The sequence below is a fragment of the Aquarana catesbeiana genome, linkage group LG13 (genome assembly GCF_042186555.1).
Source record: "Aquarana catesbeiana isolate 2022-GZ linkage group LG13, ASM4218655v1, whole genome shotgun sequence".
NCBI classification, from domain to species: domain Eukaryota; kingdom Metazoa; phylum Chordata; class Amphibia; order Anura; family Ranidae; genus Aquarana; species Aquarana catesbeiana.
In genome coordinates this window covers 124947657-124959959 of record NC_133336.1, presented here as the reverse complement: position 1 = coordinate 124959959, position 12303 = coordinate 124947657, and positions in this window count along the sequence as shown.

Genomic DNA, 12303 nt, shown 5'->3' with positions numbered 1-12303 from the left:
CTGCTGGCTTGCAGTGCACAGGTTAATATAGGGTTCCCTGATAGGGCCTGGGGTGGGGCCATGCTTAGAGGAGAGGTTACAAAAGCTGTCAGGTGAGGGTCAGCTGGTCTCTAGAGATGAACACATGGAGACAGGTATGCTGATCAACAAACTCTAGTGCATAACCATGACATGTAGTTAATCCAATCTACATTCTTGTTGACAGTTATGGAGATCAAAGACTCAAAACCAGCTTTTACCTGGTCCCTGGCTTTAAACTCATCAGGGACCCCCCTTGTAACCCCTATGTCATCTATGTATACATGAGGGTCAAAGCTTCCGGAGAGAGCTGCTCGCTTCCTCCTCTGTGTGCTGGGTCAGTGTATGTATCAGGGGTATCTTCGGTTAGGATATGGGGCTTTCTATTTTCATCTTTCTTGTCTAATACACTCTGTGGTCACCCAGTCTGGCCCTGTGTTCCAACCCACTGGCCCCCACTGGAACCACAACTCTGTCCCCAATAACTGTCTGTGCGGCATACATATGTCCTTACCGTCAGAGATATCACTGTACCAATGGCATCACCATGAAGGGTCAAACGGACAAGGTACTATGTCACAGTAATCTAAGGTAAAGGTGGTCACATGTGTACCTGAAGAGTTATACCAAAATGTAATTATGTTATCATTTTTGTGATGGCCACCTTCTGGGCCCCTCCCCCCTAGATCAAACAGAAAAAGGATATGCAGCACCCGAAAACACGCTCTCCTGCAGTGATAAGCGTGCATTCAGGTGTTCTTCCTGGCCAACTTGAGGTGGCTGTGGTCAGCAAAACTTGGAATGGACCATCATAACTTGGCTCAAGTATCTCCAGACAGTAGTTGGTGTGTTCCTGTATCTAATTCAGGATCTGGAATGGAAGAAAACATCTGGACATGCATTCAGGTTAATTTTTGTGATAAAGTGGTTACATAATTAGTCAACACATCAGACTGCAACTGTAACTGTTGTGGAAAGTAACAATCAAGTCTGGGAGCTGAACCAAACAAAATTTCATAAGGGGATAGGGCATGTTTCCCCCGGGGGTGTGTCTGACACTGAACAGGGCAATGGGCTAACTGTCTGGCCAACTCATGTTAGTCTCTTGGGCCATCTTTAACATCCTGTTTTTTAGTGTCCCATTCATCCTTTCTACCTTCCCGCTACTTTGAGGGTGGTATGGGGTGTGTAGTGCCAACTGAACCCCCAGTGCTGCCCAAATCTCTTTTGTAAGGGTTGCTGTTAAGGCTGGTCCCTGATCTCTCAATATCACCTCTGGGACCCCAAATCTACATACTATCTCACTCAGTAGTTTCTTAGCTGTGGTCCTGGCAGTCATGACCACTTCCACTAGGGCGTATTCGAATCTGCCACTTCTTGGCACTTGAGAATGATCAATTTGCATCCTCTGGAATATTGTATAGGGCTTTTGCCAGGTGCTTCTTCTGTGTTTTTTTCTGTGCGTCCTGGGTTACATTTGGTGCAGATAATGCATTATCTGCAGAAGTTGTCGGTCAGTGGAGTAACTCTTGGTGCAACACTTGTTGATAAGAGAGTTCATAAAAGTCTTTGTCAAGTGGGCAGCTCCATGTGCCCATTGCACCACGGCTGGGTACATACTCCTGGGTAGACAAGGCTTCTTGTTGCACTTGAATAGTCCATTTCTGAGAGTTGCTCCTCTCCGTTTCCAGCTTTCCTTCTTATCCGGACTTGCTGTTTCCTGTAGTTCTTTTAGATAAACTCTGTCCACTGAGAGAGTCTGTAAGGTAAGCACAGGGTGGTCTTCTTCTACCACCCTGCTGTCCACTTCCCGTGGACCTCCAGCTGTCTGTTTGGCAGCTGAATTGGCTAGATGATTGCCTCGAGCTTCCTTTGAGTTCAGTTTGTCGTGTGCTTTTACTCATAATAGTTACTTGGGTTGGGAGAAGCAAGGCATCAATCAAGTTTTCACAGGTGTTCCTGCAGCCGTCAGGAATCCTCTGTCCTAGATAACATCATAATGATGGGCAATGCTGAAAGCATATCTTGAGTCCATATGAATGTTGGCTCTTTTTCCCTCTGCCCATTTACATGCTGTAGTAAGTGCTTACAGCTCTGCCTCCTGTGCAGACATCACCGGTGGTAAGGCTTCAGCTTGTAGAACAGTGTTTTCAGTGGTGACCGCATGTCCTGTGTGGTCATGGGGTGACAAGTCAAGACTCTACTCCTCCTCCTCAGACTCTACTCCTCCTCCTTTCCCCCCTCGAGAAGTGGAAGAAGGGTGGTAGGGTTCAGTGTTTGACAACTTAATAGAGTAATGCTGTCCAGTAGGAGGGAACACAGGAGTTTCAAGTGTCTGGTAGTGGACAAGTGTTTCGGCTGGATCTTGGTTGAATATGGCAACAACGTCATGGGGAGCAAGCAGAACGAGGCAGTGTCCGAGGACCAAGTTCAAATTTTTGTCAAGCAAGGCTTGTGTAGCAAAGCCAGCTCACAGACACAATAGGCCTCCTCTTGCTACCGCATCCAGCCAACAGGAATAATATCCTACGGGGCGTAGGCTGATGCCGTGTGATTGGGTGAGTACACCTGCAGCATGTCCCAGACGTTCGGATACAAAGAGCTTGAGCGTTTTGTCGTAGTCTGGGAGCCCTAGCGCCCGAGATGGTACACTTGAGGGCCTCAAACTTAGATATTTCTTCAGGAGACATCTGGAAGGGTCTGATTGCAGAGCATCAGTAGGAAGGCTTCTGGAATCCATGCTCTGCACTAGGAAATTAGTCCAAGGAAGGCATGAAGGGATTTCTGGCCTTGTGGCAGTGGGATATCAGAGATTATTTGCACCCTGTCTTCAGTGGGGTGTCTTGTCCCATGAGACAAACAGTGTCCAAGGAAAATGACAGGTGTTGAGCACCACTGCAATTTGGGCTTTAAGGCTCTGCACCCCTGGTTGGCAAGATAGCACAACAGGCTTTCTGAGGTGACTTCAACAGGGGGTAAGTCAGCTGCACAAAGGAGAAGGTCATCAACATGTTGGAAGAGAATCACTTCCGGGTGTTCCTCTTGTCATGTGTCAAGGATGATAGCCATAGCTTTTGCAAACTGGCTTGGAAAGTTCTGTGCCCCTTGTGGCACAACTGTTTAGGTATGTTGCCGTTTCTTTCCATGGATGAATGCAAAAAGGTACCATCAGGAGGGGTGAGGGTGGACACTGAAGAAAGCATTTGTAAGGTCCACCTCTGTGAGGTACTTTGCAGTCAAAGGCATCCACAGCAGGTATCTGGTTCTCTTTTAGGATTCTCTTCTTGGGGTTATTGTGGTTTCCGGGGCAATGATGCTCCCTCTTTTAGCTTGACTGAAACTGGTGGCACCTTTAAGTGACCGTTGTCTTCCGGTCCTGTGGACCATAGGCACGCAGGGATTCTGTCAAGTACTTCCTGCAGTATTGAGCTTGAAGTTTTTGCTTCATGAAGTGTCGTCAGGAGAGGCAGAGAATACAAAGCAGATAAGTCTTCTAAAGATAGGGGAGTATGTAACTTCATCCCCCCTTCAGGCGTGTCCTGATTGAGGCCTGTAGTCTGGACAACACATCAGCTCCTAGTAGGAGGAGGGACATGTAAAGGAAACCACGAATCTGGCAAGCAAATCAGGAAATGCCCCCCTTGGGGTGGCTCAACAAATGGACTGAAGCGGGGCACCCCATTCACTCCCACGCAGGAAACGTGTGTGTCTCTTTTCATAGTGGGAGAAACTCAGATCATCAAAGGCCTGTACGAGTCTAGCATGATACTTCTTCAGACTCCCCTTTATCTTGGGTAATATCTTGGATTGTGGTGGTCTGATCCCTCAATTTCTCCTTTGCCCAGTCGTGGAGTTGTGCACAGAACTCCATGCTTGAGGTGTAGGAAGTGGCACTTGTCAGGCTGGCATCATTGAAGGCCGTCTGCATGACCGGCCAAAAGACATGTCCTGCTTTGATTTGGCATAGGCTGATCAAGTCTCTCCAGGCAGCTGAGTAAGTTTCTTGTATCTGCACTATCCTGTGGTAGAAGGGAATTGGCTGCTTCTCTGGGTCAGGCAGACTTGTCACTAAGGCCTCTGCTTGTGATGGAGTAAAAGCGACATACATCACTGGTGCCCCTTCTGGTAACCGAGACTGTTGTTGGGGCGGGGGCTGGCAAGGGGCACTACTCCTTACGGTTGCCAGCATCTGTTTGAGATCCTCTCGGAACTGTGAGTCCGGAGCCGGATTGGGGGTTAAATCAGTGGGTGGCCTTGCTGCCTGCTGTTGGGCTTCCCACTCAGATGCTTCTTCATCATTAACATATCCGGCCTGGGAATGTGATGCTCCCATACAGGGCCGGTACAAGGCAGGGGCGGAGAGGGCACGTGCCCTGGGCGGTACCATTTGGTATGGGGGGGGGGGGGCGCAGCTGTGCGCTCCTGCATGATCCTCCCTTCCCTTCCCTCAGCACACAACTACACTTTTACTCCCCTACGGAGGAGTCCCGTTGTCTCTGCCAGCGCCGTGACGTCACTCACGGACGGAGGCGAGGTGGGAGGACGCAGAGAGGAGCGCAGGGAGGCGGGAGCTGAGAGCTGAGCTGTGTCGTGTCGTGTCGGCGCGCTGTCTGTCTCAAGCGGAGCCGAGCTGAGGAGCTGCTGCCTGGCTGGATTCAATCTGGAAGGTAGAAGAGCGCAGTGCCAGTGTTCTGACTCAGATATTTAGCAGTGGTGGTCACTGGTCATTAACCTCGCCTCCTCCCCTCCCCCCAATCCAGACATTTATTAATCTGTTTTTTAGTGTTTACTTACACAAGTTCAGACTCATAACTTCTGAGTCTGAACTTGTGTAAGTAAACAAGTAAACACTAAAAAACAGATTAATAAATGGCTGGATTGGGGGGAGGGGAGGAGGCTGAGGCGAGGTTAATGACCAGTGACCACCACTGCTGAATACCCCACAATACTGTGCAATACTCTGCAATACCCCACAATACTGTGCAATACTCTGCAATACCCCACAATACTGTGCAATGCTCTGCAATACCCCACAATACTGTGCAATACTCTGCAATACCCCACAACACTGTGCAATACTCTGCAATAGCCCACAACACTGTGCAATACTCTGCAATACTCCACAATACTGTGCAATACTCTGCAATGCCCCACAACACTGTGCAATACTCTGCAATACCCCACAATACTGTGCAATACTCTGCAATACCCCACAACACTGTGCAATACTCTGCAATACCCCACAATACTGTGCAATACTCTGCAATACCCCACAACACTGTGCAATACTCTGCAATACCCCCACAATACTCTGCAATACTCCACAATACTGTGCAATACTCTGCAATACCCCACAATACTGTGCAATACTCTGCAATGCCCCACAATACTGTGCAATACTCTGCAATGCTCTGCAATACCCCGCAACACTGTGCCATACTCTGCAATACCCCGCAATACTCTGCAATACCCCGCAATACTTTGCAATATTCTGCAATAGCCTCCAATACTCTGCAATACCCCGCAACACTGTGCAATACTCTGCAATACCCCCACAATACTGTGCAGTACTCTGCAATGCCCCACAATACTGTGCAATACTCTGCAATGCCCCACAATATTGTGCAATACTCTGCAATGCTCTACAATACCCCGAAATACTCTGCAATACCCCACAACATTGTGCCATACTCTGCAATACCCCGCAGTACTCTGCAATACCCCGCAATACTTTGCAATACTCTGCAATAGCCTCCAATACTCTGCAATACCCCGCAACACTGTGCAATACTCTGCAATAGCCCTCGATACTCTGCAATACCCCACAATACTGTACAATACTCTGCAATACCCTGAAATACTCTGCAATACCCCACAATACTGTGCAATACTCTGCAATACCCCACAATACTGTGCAATACTCTGCAATACCCTGAAATACTCTGCAATACCCCGCAACACTGTGCAATACTCTGCAATACTCTGCAATACTCTGCAATACTCCGCAATACTCTGCAATACTCTGCAATACCCCCACAATACTGTGCAATACTCTGCAATACCCCACAATACTGTGCAATACTCTGCAATACCCCGCAATACTGTGCAATGCTCTGCAATGACGACATTGATTCTTTATTAAAACCGGGGGGGGGGGCGCAGTTTGCCATCTTCGCCCTGGGCACCAAATGGCCTTGTCCCAGCACTGCTCCCGTATTGGGGAAGACAGGTGTGTGGTATGAACCATCCTGGTTTAAAACAGGGAGGGCTGGGTACAGGCTGTTTAAGCTTACTGGGTGTGCCAAGATGGCCGCCGGCAGGAAGTGCACTGGGCTGGGTAGAAAGTGAAGGCATGGGTGCACTAAGATGGCCGCCGGGCTGAGTTGTCACAGTGGGTTGTGCTTGGGTGGTGAGAAAGGAGTGGTTGTTAGACGGAGGGCAGTGCTGTCCCTCCCCTCCTTTTGTTTCAAATTCCAACATAGCGTGGTAATTTCACATACTGTATCATCAACTCTGTGATACACATACATAATACAATCGCCATCTTTCTTAACTTCCTTTATCCAATTTTCTTTATCACACAGGATTTTTCTCCCTGTTTCTTTAGCAACATAACTTTCGCCACTTCGTTCAACTTTGTTAACTATTTCAACATCTTCTCTCCTCTTCACAATATCACATTCTTCACAATATCACATTCTTTTCTCTCTCTGTTTCTCGGCTAACGGCTTGAGAGGAGAATACGTACAACTAAGAGGTTAATATTCTTCTCACTGCTCCTTATCAACAAATTCCTTGGGTGGGGGCACATAAGGCTGCGCTCCTAGCTGCTACTGTCTGCTATAACCCTGTAATGTATGGTTAATCTCAGAACAAGAACAAACACGTCAGGGGTAATGGGGAGCAATGTCCCGCGACCCAACAGATCTCCTGGGCAGCCCCCCCTCCGACCTTAACCAGTCCCCAACCCCTCTCGTGTATAGCAAACAGTAAACCACAAATACACTCACGACAGGACATTACACCTGCCACTCTTCGAACTGCAAAATTTCAGCAGGCTAAGGTAACCTCAGGGGAAGACAACTCCCCTTAAACCCAGTTTATATTCGTCATTACAGTTACTCCCAGAGGCCGACAGCTCGTCTGGGGGTGAGACATCTGTAACACTTTCAGACTGCGGGGGGCTCCAGCAGCTGAGATAACCCTCAAAGGTCCGACAAACCTTGAGTAACCCGTCCTATAACTGTCTGCTACAAGGAAAAACCTCATCCCAGAGGCCGACAGCTCATCTGGGGATGAGAACACACATACACTCATGTAGCACTTTTAGACTGCTGAGTTTCGTAGCCCAAAGAATGGCAGACAGTGAACAAATACAGACAGCAGAAACCCATTGGCAGGTTCGTTAAAACAGCCTCAGGCGAGGAAATACTTGCCTCTAAAACAGTCTCAGCATACCGACAGAATCCAGCGGTCAACCAAAAGATAAGAAAGTCGTACAGTGGTAAGAATATAAATCAACTTACCGTACTGTTAGGGCTGCGCAAACCCCCCTCTTATCTTTCAATTAACGCTCGAATCCTTATCGCGGTCTGGCTTCGACTGTAGCCTGAAGCTCCAGGGTTTCGGCACCAGCTGTTAAGGTAATGATTAAGAGCTCCAATCGAGCCCAAGGATATCTGCTGCTGTTTCTAATTGGAAAGTGTGGCTATGCATGCATATAAAAGTAAACACTCTGAGACACGCTCAGCACCTTTACTTTTTACACTTCTAATTTATTCAAGGCAGTGCTAATGTTTTATACACAAAAATACGTCATTGCTATGTTAGTCTAATAGGTACATCTCATTGGTTAAGATAGAAAAGAAGATGGAGAATCTTCATAACGAGGTTTGGCTGTCCTTGGTTTTATCTTCAGTTCCGCGTTCTTCTGATGTGTGGGATGTAGGGGGTACCCGCCATCTTGAGAAAATATAGGAACAGAGCTAATCTGTATACTTATATAATGAGTAAGGAGAAAAATATGTATACACATAAGAAAATAGACATTTTCAGATTATTATTATTATCTACATCACATTCCTTCACAGTATATATAATACATTGCAGAGTATATAGTGCAGTCATTGTAGTATATATAATACAGTGGAGAATATATAGTGCAGTCAGTGTAGTATACAGTATATAATACAGTGCAGGGTATATAGTGCAGTGCAGATTATATAATACAGTGTATTGAAGTGGTTAAGGGGAACTCCACGCCAAAATTTTAATAAAAAACAGCATGGGGTCCCCCCAAAATCCATACCAGACCCTTTTGGATCTGGCATATATTTCGAAGGGAACTCCACGCCAATTTTTTTTTTTTTTTTAATGGCGTGGGGTCCCCCCAAAATCCATACCAGACCTTGCCTTTCCTGCAGGCCAGGAAAGAGAGGGGACGAGCGAGCAGCCCCCCTCCTGAACCATATCAGGCTGCTTGCCCTCAACATAGAGAGGGTTCTTTGGGGTGCCCCCAAAGCACCTTGTCCTCATGTTGATGGTGACTAAGGGCCTCTTCCCGACAACCCTGGCTGGTGGTTTTCGGGCAGGGGCTTATCGGAATCTGAAAGCCCCTTTAATAAAGGGGCCCCAGATACCACGCCCCCCCTATGTAAATGGATATCAGGTACATTGTACCCCTACCCATTCACCAAAAAAAGTGTCAAAAAGTAAAAATCACAAGAGAGTTTTTGACAATTCTTTTATTAAAAAAGAAAAAAAAGTGTCCCGAGATGTAAATCCATCTTCAATCATCATGAGACGTCATGAAACAACATGTGACATCAGAGGGGGCGGGGTCATCCAGTTACTTCAGTGGGTGGCCCCGCCCTTGCCTATATAAATTGAGAAGACAGAAGTTGCTGGGAGGTCTCCCATGTTTTTCTATTTTTTGGGTCCATTGGGCGGCGTGATTGACAGTGGATTTACATTGCGGAACACTTTTTTATTTTATTTTTTAATAAAGGAATTGTCAAAAACTGTCCCTTGTGGTTTTTACTTTTTGACACTTTTTTGGTGAATGGGTAGGGGTACAATGTACCCGATACCCATTCACATGGGGGGGCGGGATCTGGGGGCCCCTTTGTTAAAGGCGGCTCCCAGATTCCGATAAGCCCCCTGCCCACAGACCCCGACCACCACCAACTAGGGTTGCCGGGAAGAGGCCCTAGTCCCCATCAACACGGAGACAAGATACTTTGGGATGGGGGGCGCAGCATATCTGTCCCTTTAGTTTTACAATGGGGAAAACCTAAAAAATGTATTTGTTTTTGTAGGTTACATAGTTACATAGTAGGTAAGGTTGAAAAAAGACACATGCCCATCAAGTCCAACCTATGTGTGTGATTATATGTCAGTATTACATTGTTTATCCCTGTATGTTGTGGTAGTGCAGGTGCTTATCTAATAGTTTATTTAAACTATCGATGTCCCTGCTGATACCACCACCTGTGGAAAGGAATTCCACATCCTTGCCGCTCTTACAGCAAAGAACCCTCTACGTAGTTTAAGGTTAAGCCTCTTTTCTTCTAATTTTAATGAGTGGCCACATGTCTTGTTAAACTCCCTCTCGCTAAAAAAAAAAACTTGTTGTTAAACTCCCTCTTGCTCGTTATCCCTATTGTGGGGTCACCAGTACGGTATTTGTAAATTGAAATCATATCCCCTCTCAAGCGTCTCTTCTCCAGAGAGAATAAGTTCAGTGCTCACAACCTTTCCTCATAACTAACATACTCCAGACCCTTTATTAGCTTTGTTGCCCTTCTTTGTACTCGCTCCATTTCCAGTACATCCTTCCTGAGGACTGGTGCCCAGAACTGGACAGCATACTCTAGGTGAAGCCGGACCAGAGTCTTGTAGAGCAGGAGAATTATCGTTTTATCTCTGGAGTTCCCCTTTTTAACCCTTTCATGACTAAGCCTATTTTTGAAATTTGGTGTTTACAAGTTAAAATCCGTATTCTTTGCTAGAAAATTATTTGAAACCCCCAAAACATTATGTATATTTTTTTAGCAGAGAATTTAGAGAATAAAATGGAGATTGTTGCAATATTTAATATCACACGTTATTTGAGCAGCGGTGTTTTTAATTCAAATTTTTGGGAAAAGGGACACTTTCATGAATTTGAAAAAAAACAAACAGTAAAGTTATCACAATTTTTTTGTATAATGTGAAAGACGCAGAGTAAATAGATACCAAACATGTCATACTTTATAATTGCACGCACTCGTGGAATGGTGACAAACTACGGTACCTAAGAATATCCATAGGCGACGCTTTAAATTTTTTTTTACGGTTATCAGGTTAGAGTTACAGAGGAGGTCTAGTGCTAGAATTATTGCTCTCGCTCTGATGATCGCGGCGATATCTCACATGTGTGATTTGAACACCGTTTACATATGCGGGGGCGCGGCTTCTGTATGCGTTTTCTTTGCTGCGCGGGCATCATCCCGGTATAACCCCAGGAAGCCGAGTACACACATCTGCTTACGCTCGGCAGGAAGGGGTTAATGCAGCCAATATTCTGTTTGCTTTGTTAGCAGCAGCTTGGCATTGCATGCCATTGCTGAGCCTATCATCTACTAGGACCCCCAGGTCCTTTTCCATTCTAAATTCCCCCAGAGGTTCTCCCCCCACTGTATAGATTGCATTAATATTTTTGCCACCCAAATGCATTATTTTACATTTTTCTACATTAAGCCTCATTTACCATGTAGTTGCCCACCCCATTAATTTGTTCAGATCTTTTTCCACGGTTTCCACATCCTGCGGAGAAGTTATTGCCCTGCTTAGCTTAGTATCATCCGCAAATGCCAAGATTGAACTGTTTACCCTATCCTCCAGGTCATTTATGAACAAATTAAAAAGGATTGGTCCCTGCACAGAACCCTGGGGGACCCCACTACCCACCCCTGACCATTCCGAGTACTCCCCATTTATCACCACTAGGGATGAGCCGAACACCCCCCTGTTCGGTTCCCACCAGAACATGCAAACAGGCAAAAAATTTGTTCTAACACGCGAACACCGTTAAAGTCTATGGGACACGAACATGAATAATCAAAAGTGCTAATTTTAAAGGCTTATATGCAAGTTATTGTCATAAAAATTGTTTGGGGACCTGGGTCCTGCCCCAGGGGACATGGATCAATGCAAAAAAAGTTTTAAAAACGGCCGTTTTTTCGGGAGCAGTGATTTTAATAATGCTTAAAGTGAAACAGAAAAAGTGTAATATCCCTTTAAATTTCGTACCTGGGGGGTGTCTATAGTATGCCTGTGAAGGGGCGCATGTTTCCCGTGTTTAGAACAGTCTGACAGCAAAATGACATTTCAAAGGAAAAAAAGTCATTTAAAACTACTCGCGGCTATTAATGCATTGCCGGTCGGACAATACACATATAAGTTAATTGATAAAAATGTCATGGGAATTCCCCACAGGGGAACCCCGAACCAATTAAAAAAAAAAAAAATGACGTGGGGGTCCCCCTAAATTCCATACCAGGCCCTTCTGGTCTGGTATGGATATTAAGGGGAACCCCCGACAAAAAAAAATGGCGTGGGGTCCCCCTCAAAATCTATACCAGACCCTCCAGGTCTGGTATGGATTTTAAGGGGAACCCTGCGCCAAAATTTTTTTTAAAAACGGCGTGGGGTCCCCCCAAAAATCCATACCAGACCCTTATCCGAGCACGCAACCTGGCAGGCTGCAGGAAAAGAGGAGAAGATGAAGAGAAGAGCGGGAGCCTCCCTCCATGCCATCATGGATGCGGAGCGTCCCGAGGAGAAGAAGGGGAGAAGACGCCGACGCCGCGGAGGAACATGCTGGACGAGAACACCAGAAGAAGAACCGGAAGAACCAGAAGAACCAGAAGAAGAAGAAGATGGAGGAAGAAACCGAAGGAAGATAGAAGAAAGAAGAAGCATTTAAATAAAGGAATTGTCAAAAACTGTCTCTTGTCATTTTAAACATTTTTGACAGTTTTTTAGTGAAATGGTAGGGGTACTTTTGTACCCCCATACCATTTCACACAGAGGGGAGGGCCGGGATCTGGGGGTCCCCTTGTTAAAGGGGGCTTCCAGATTCCGATAAGCCCCCCCGCCCGCAGACCCCCACAACCACCGGCCAGGGTTGTGGGGATGAGGCCTTTGTCCTCATCAACATGGGGACAAGGTGTTTTGGGGGGCTACCCCAAAACACCCTCCCAATGTTGAGGGCATGTGGCCTGGTACGGTTCAGGGGGGGCG